Source organism: Vombatus ursinus, unplaced genomic scaffold, assembly GCF_900497805.2.
Source record: "Vombatus ursinus unplaced genomic scaffold, bare-nosed wombat genome assembly UNPS02014768.1, whole genome shotgun sequence".
NCBI lineage: Eukaryota > Metazoa > Chordata > Mammalia > Diprotodontia > Vombatidae > Vombatus > Vombatus ursinus.
In genome coordinates, this window is record NW_020954546.1 from 6,651,866 (window position 1) to 6,659,517 (window position 7,652).

Genomic DNA, 7,652 nt, shown 5'->3' on the forward strand with positions numbered 1-7,652 from the left:
ATGGAAGCTAAAGAAAGGAAAAATGAATGGCCCTGGAGAAGAGGCAACCACATGGCCTGAATGGTGGCAGTAGCTGAGGGCAGAATGATAAAGTATATTAAGATGGGGTCAGGGCTGCTCATCCACTTTTGGTATCCACCTGTCACCCAACTCTCACCTGTGGCTCTAAGAAACAATAGCATACCCAGCAACCACATCCTGGTAAAACTGCACCAGGAGATAGGCTAACCCATTAGTGAGTTAGGGGGATGTCTACCTCAAGCATGTAAAGACTTTACTTGGCTGAATGGGTGGATGAGAACAATTTCTTCCAGCAACCATGAAGGCAGCTGAAACAGGCACTGTGGAGCACTTGGAGCTTGGTCAGGCATCAAAGATGCCAAGGTCATTCACTGCATGCCAGGCTATTCCCAGTCATCCTGATTTTTGTCCTGCTGCTGGACTTTGATGACAGTGGAAGAGAGAATGAGGCTGATGACTTTGTGCAACTCTGCCTCATTTAAATCCAATTCACAGGCAAGTAAAGAGATCACTTATCCTTTTGAGTAATTGTGGAGTTTGTTGAGAAGGCCTTGTAATGTTTTAGGCCTCAATGCAATCAGTACATCATCTTCAACAGAAACATTGTAGTGGTCTAAAGGACCTGGCTAGTATGGACCACAGTGGCCTAGGAGATTTGCTTTTGACTATCTTTCATGAACCAATCTTGTATTCCTAGTATAAACCCAACCTGGCCCTAGTGTATAATCTTTCTAATATGTTGTCTTAGTTTACTTGCTAACTTTTATTTAAAATATTTATGTCAACATTCATTAGGATTCTTGGTCTATAGTTTTCTTTCTCTGGTTTGTCTATTCTTGGTTTAGATTCCTGGTATTATAGATTCCTATATTTGTGTCATAGAAAGAGATTGGAAGAGTACCTCCTTTTCTTATTATTGCAATCAATTTATCTAGAATGGGAAAATATTTTTGTTTGGTAGAATTCATTTGTGAACCTGTATGGTCCTGGAATTTTTTCTGGAAGTCCATTTGTGACTTTTTAAATTTATTTTCTGATATTGGACTTTTTAAATAGTCTATTTATTCCTCTGCTTATCTGGACATTTTATATTTTGTAAGTATTAATCCATTCCCTTTAGTTTTTCAGTTTTATTTGCATAAAATTAGGCAAAATGGTTTCTGATCATTTATTTTATTTCCTCCTCAATTGTGATGATTTTTTCATTTTTATATGAAATTTGGTTTTCCTCTCACTTTTAAAAAAATAAGATAAGCTAAGTTAAAAAAAAAAACATGAACAGTTCCTAGTTTTATTTGTCAGTTCAATGGCCTTTTGCCTTCATTTTTTATTAATCTCACCTTTAATTTTCAGATGTAAGGAATATAATTTGAGCATTTTACAGTACTGACCATCTACTCCTCTTGGATATACTTTTCTCACTGGGTTTTCATGACACCACCCAGATACAGTTTCTATGAGGCTGAAGAGGGAGGTCAGGAAGAACATTCATGTTTATCAATTTATGATCTGGCAAACATTCTCTTTGCTGCCATGGCCGCCAGGTGGCAATATTGACCTCCAAATTATATACCTATGGCACTATATGAACAATTACAAAACACTACACAAATATAGACTGAAGCAACCAGAAAAGTATTAATTGCTCATTTGTAGGCAGAGCCAATATAAGTATTCTATAAAAAAATGATGAAGGGGATAGTTTCAGAGGAATCTAAAAAGACTTGCATGAACTTGTGCGAAGTGAAGTGAGCGGAACCAGGAGACTGATTGTTTTATTAGGCTGTATTTTTTTTTTTTATTATGACAGTCAGATGCACCTTTGGAAGCTCCATATTGCTTAACAGCACAATCATACTCTCCTTCCTACTCACATGGAAGATAGACTTGAAGGAGAAGGTTCACTTACACAACTGATATTTGTGTTACTCGCTTATCTCACAACCTCTTCTCACAGAAGTGGCTAAGTGGTACAATGGATAGAATGCTGGGCCTGGAGTTCAAATCTTCACTTAGACACTAGTTACGTGACCCTTGACAAATCACTTTTCCTGACTCAGTTTCCTCAACTGTAAATTGAGAATAATAATAACATCTACCTCATAGAGCTGAGTATTTGTAAAGCAATCATCACAGTGCCTTGCATGTAGTAGGTGCTTAGTAAATACTTGCTCACTTTTCCTTCCTGTTTTGAATTTCCTGGATTTAAGGCTTTAACTTTCCTGGAGTGGGCAAGCAGCCATTGGCAATCCTGCTTCCCTAGATAGGTTTACAAGCCATTGAAGATAACTGACAGGTTGAGGTTGATCAACATGCCCCAAATCTGTCAGTGAGTTAGGGGGATAGCTACCCCAAGCATGTGAAAACTTTCCCTGGCCAAATGGTGGATGAGAACAAATTCTTCCAATGGTCATGAAGGTGACCGAAGCAGGCACTGAGGAATGCTTAGAGCTTGGTCAGGCATCAAAGATGCCAGGCATTCACTGTATCCTGGACCATCACCAGTCATCTTGTCTTTTGTCTTGCCACTGGACTTTGATAACTCTGGAAGAGAATGAGGCTGATGACTTTGTGCAATTCTGCCTCACTTAAATCCAATTCACAAGCAAGTCAAGATATCACCCCATGGTGTCATTAGTCCTCTTTAAAAAGGAAGGACAAACAACAACTACAAGCCACGGAGAAGGACAAAAGCTGCTACTGGGTAGGTGGTCTAGAAGATAACATAGCAGTGGTGAGACCACATACTGGCATAACTATGTATGATGATAAACTGAGAAAGCCATAGAGTCTTTAGTATGGTCAATACCCTTAGAATGAATTGACAAAAAAGTTAATTCATTTATGTATGATAGGGCATGGTCTCCACCCATTCCCTCTTCTCTTTTGAAAATTCTCCCTGGACTGTGGGAAATAGAAGAATGAATAAATGGTAGGTTAGGTAAACAAGAATTCACAAAATTTTTTTTAAGAGTTTTCCTTTTTTAAAAGAGTCGATGGACATTTACATTTGGTGGGATGAAATAAATAGGAGTTAATTTAAAACCGATTTAAATCATACAATGCAGCAGCTAACTCATCATTCAGATTTTAAGAGTGGGCATTAGATACCCACTCAACAGTGATTTGGATGGTTTCATTTACATGTATAAGTTTACATTTGATGGGGTTATCTCACTCCCATATATAACGTGCCAGGAAACACTGTCACTATTTTGGACTAGAAATAGAAACAATTACATAGCACTTATATGTCATTGTTGTTATGACAGCCAATAAATAAAAGGAGACATTCATGATTGACAGGTATTTTATGTGAAACCACAAGCATTGGTGATTTGGTTTAGGGGTGCTGGGACCCCAAAATCACAACATGCGGGTTCTGCCTGAAAGAATTTGACCCAAGCCTTCTTTCAGCCAAAGACAAGGTTTATTAGAACATCCATCATATTGGGCAGAGTCTTAAGGAGTCTGAACATTAGTAAGCTATTGGCTAGATTATAAGAATCTAAGCATCTTAAAGGAGACAAGATGGACCTTATACACAGAAAGCCTATGGGAGGGATCTAGGAGTGGCCAAGTAGTTTGGGGTGATGGGACGAGGGGCGTAAAGAGATCTGGATGAGAGTGGCCAGTAAACTGGGGTGAACAAAACTCCTGGGACCTGGACACCGGACTAGCTAGGATTAAGTGTGGGAAATGGCCGGGAGCCATAAGGAGGGCTAGGCTAGGTTAAGGGTAACAGAATTGGGAGATTGGGTGAAGCCACAATAAAAGGCCAGTTGATGGGATTATAACCTCAGAAGAATGCCAGAGATTTGGCCAAGTGAGAAAGTCCAGGGCTTTTCCTTTCTGGGACCTAGACCCCAACCCCATCATTGTTACCCACCTTCTACATATTATGAAATAAATGTTCCAAGAATTGATGTCACTTGTGTTATGACCAAGCCTCGAACATGGGTTTTCTTGCTCTACTACTAACTTTCTTACAATTACATCACACATAATAGAAGCAATTAGAACTGTTAATTGAGGGGCTCTGCCAGGAATGCAGTGTACAGAAAAGAGTGGAAGGCTGAACAGAATCACAGAGAAAGGAGGAGGAAGAGGAACCAGAGAAGGGTGTAGAGCAGGACCAAAGCAGAGATACCAGTAAGAACCAGGCCTACAATAACCCCCTCTGAGGGGCAGGAACACTGCATCAGTCACAAGTGCTCCACTTCACTGATATAGAACTTGGAAGTTCTTTTATCCTATCACAATTTCCTGAATCCCATCACTCCCTATGCCTATTTCCTCCCAAACCTGTCATTCATCCCCACCGTGACCTAAAGTCTTTCCATTCTTCACTCTTTTGCCTGGTCATCTCCCCTGTTCTGACTACCTGCTCCTCACTCTTCACTCTCATTTACTCTCAGATTTCTTGCGCCATCATCATCTTGATGACAGTCTCTGACTCACAGTACTCCCATCATGTCTCCTTTGTTCCTATTCACCTACTCCTCCAGAATTAGAAAAAGTCCTGTATCTGTATTAACTGGATCCACTACAAAGTTACACAATCTAATTTGAACAGAACCCTCATTGTAGCAAAGCAATCCCTTCAATTCTCCCTAATGTGTACTTCCATCAGATTGGTCCCTCTATAATCCTTCTTTCCCCACTAATTTTGAATCTCTACCTTTAAACTGATCCCTTCCCTGGTACCAACAAAACAGTTCCAAGTTTCCCATATGCTAAAAGACAAAAAACAAACAAAATTCTTACTGAAACTTAATTTTACTAAGTACTACACCTCTCCACCCTTTCTCATGCAAATTCCTTTAAAAAGATGTCTTCAGTCATTGAGTCAACTTTATCTCCTCTCATTCTCTTCTTAACTCTGAATTCTGGCTTCTGACCTAGTCATTTAACTAAAACTCTCTAAAGTTATCAGCAACGTCCCAATGGTCAAATCAACTGGACTTTTCTGAGTCTTCATCTTTCTTCACCTCTCTGCTGAGAATGACGATGGTGACCACTCTCTCATTTTGGGTACTCTCTTCACTCTGTTTTTTTGGACACTGCTTTCTCTTGATTTTCCTCCTAAGGGTTGTTCTGTGAAGTTTGGATTCAGCCAAAGGGCTACATTTGAGGACCTAGCGGGCCACGTGGTGCCTTGAGGCTGCAGGTTTCCTACCCCTGTCCTTTTAAACAGTCTGACCTCTCTTGTGCAGCCTTCTTCATTGATCCATCACTCATGTCATGCCCACTGACTCTGGGTGTTCTTCAAAACTCTGTCCTGGGCCCTCATCTCTTTCTTCTTTACAACCTTTTTCTTTGTGATCTTATTGACTACCATGGATTCAATGATCATCTCTATGCAGATGATTCTCAGATCCTTACATCCATATGTCCCCCCAAAAATTAATTATCTTCTCTCCATAGCCAGAGATGTGCAGGTAAATTTTAAACAAGAAATTCTCCAAAAGAAAGAAAGATAGGAAGAAAGGAGGGAAGAAAGAAAAAAAGGGAGAAAGATACTTGACACATTTATAAGTTTAATCTATATTATTACTACTTTTTCCACGACTTAGGTTTAGACAGTTAACAAAACCATAAATCAAGACTTGATATGAATAATTTACTGATTTCTGAAGTTTAAATGCTCAGACTAAAAATTTAAGAATTGGCTCACAAGCCAGTATGAGCAGACTCTATCACATTCCTGTCCCTAGCCCTGAAACCTACGTTTTTTCTTTGGTCTCACTCCTCAAGCAGAGCTGATTCAATCTTAAACTCAGCATTTTAGAGGTGTCCTTAAGGGATTGAGGTTATATTCCTTTAATTCTACTGGGTCAAGCCCCCATTCTGGGTTCCCTTCTCTGTTTGCTATTAGCCTTAGTTCCATTTAACCAATTAACATCAATTAATTTTGACAAAAGTGTATTTACTTTGATGATTTAGCAAGAGAAGTACAAACATTCCACTTCCCCAAACCTGGAGGTCACACCCTTACCTGCACTACCTCAGTCCCTGAGGAGAATGGGCTGCAACTTAATTCAGTTTTGGACTAGCATATTTTTTACCAAGTTCACATCCAAATGTAGTTGTCCAAAGGAGGCATCATTGCTAGATGAGCCTTTGTCTCTACTTCCAGTGGGCTGGGTCTCAAAAGTTGGTTCTTATCACTCAGGCCTCAAATCCAGGTTGGCTCAAATGTTAACTCCACTCTGGAACCTTAGGTGGTGGCTCACTCTTCTGATCTTTCAAAACGTACAGGGTCATAGCCTACAATTTCTACCTAAAATGAAAGAATAAAGCAAAGTACTGAGGCCTGTATTCATGGATCACATGTCAACTGCAGATGACAAGGTCCCAAAGCTTCTCTCCTCAAAGCATTGTCTCTTATCAAAATGAAAGGGGTCAAACCCAGAAAAAAAAAAGGATTAAGTTTACTAATACCTTTTGAAATGCACTCCTGTTCTGGCTAGACACCCTCAGCTAATCCAAGACAATTCTTATTCACCATGTAATTATGAGACTGGAACCAGTTGCGGAATGTCTATGCATGATCCGAAATCCATATGGTAAATACATCAGCTGAGAATTCTGTATATGTTTGTACACATTGGGCTTGTTGACCAGTGCCCCATTGTACTCACCATGCACCCTCAGCTTCAGATTGGCTCAGTGTGAAAGGTAGTGAGGCATCTATTACATCACTGTCAAACTGTCAAACACATCACCATCCTTCCAGTCTGTTTGGTGTTATCTTTAGCTCCTCAGTCTTACTGCAATAGCCTTTGATTTGCTCTCAGACTCAAGTATCCTTCTACACTAGTCCATCCTCCATATACCTGCCAAAGTGATGTTCCTGAAGCTAATGTCTGATCTTGTCACCTTTGCCACTCAACAAACCCCAGTGTCTCTATATTGCCTTGATGATGAAATATTAACATCTCTTTTTTGAGCTTTAAAGTTCTTCACAACTTGGTCCCTTCCTATCTTTCCAATCTTCTTATACTTTATTTCCCTCCTTAAACTTTGTGATTAAGCTTCACTGCCCTATTTGCTCTCCCTAACACAGGCTCTGTCTCCAATCTACCTCACCATGGGTTCACCATCCCTGGTTTTCTTCTTGTTGATCTATTTCAAACATCACCTTCTTAATGAAGCCTTTCCTGGTCCTGACAGCTGTTGCCAAACCTCTCTCCAAACTCCCTTGTGTTGTTCAAAAAATCCCTGCCAAGTCCCCCTCCCCCATGACATAGGGTAACAAACATAGAGTCAATCAGTCAGTAAATATAATTAAGTGATTACCTATGTGCCAGGCACTAGGCTAAGCTCTGGAGATATAAAAAAGGCCTTTCCCCTTCCTCTAGCTGCTAATGTATCCCCTTCTCAGACTGTCATCTATCCACACTGTATATATCTTCTATATACCAAGTTATTTACATATTGTTTCTCCTAAATTCCTTTGGAGTAGAGAGAGTCTTTTGGCCCTTCCTTCCTTCCTTTTTTCTTTGTTTCCCTTCCTTCCTTCCTTCCTTTCTTTCTTCCTTTCTTCTTTCTTTCTTCCTTCCTTCCTTCCTTCCTTCCTTCCCTTTCCTTTCCTTTCCTTTCCTTTCCTTTCCTTTCCTTTCCTTTCC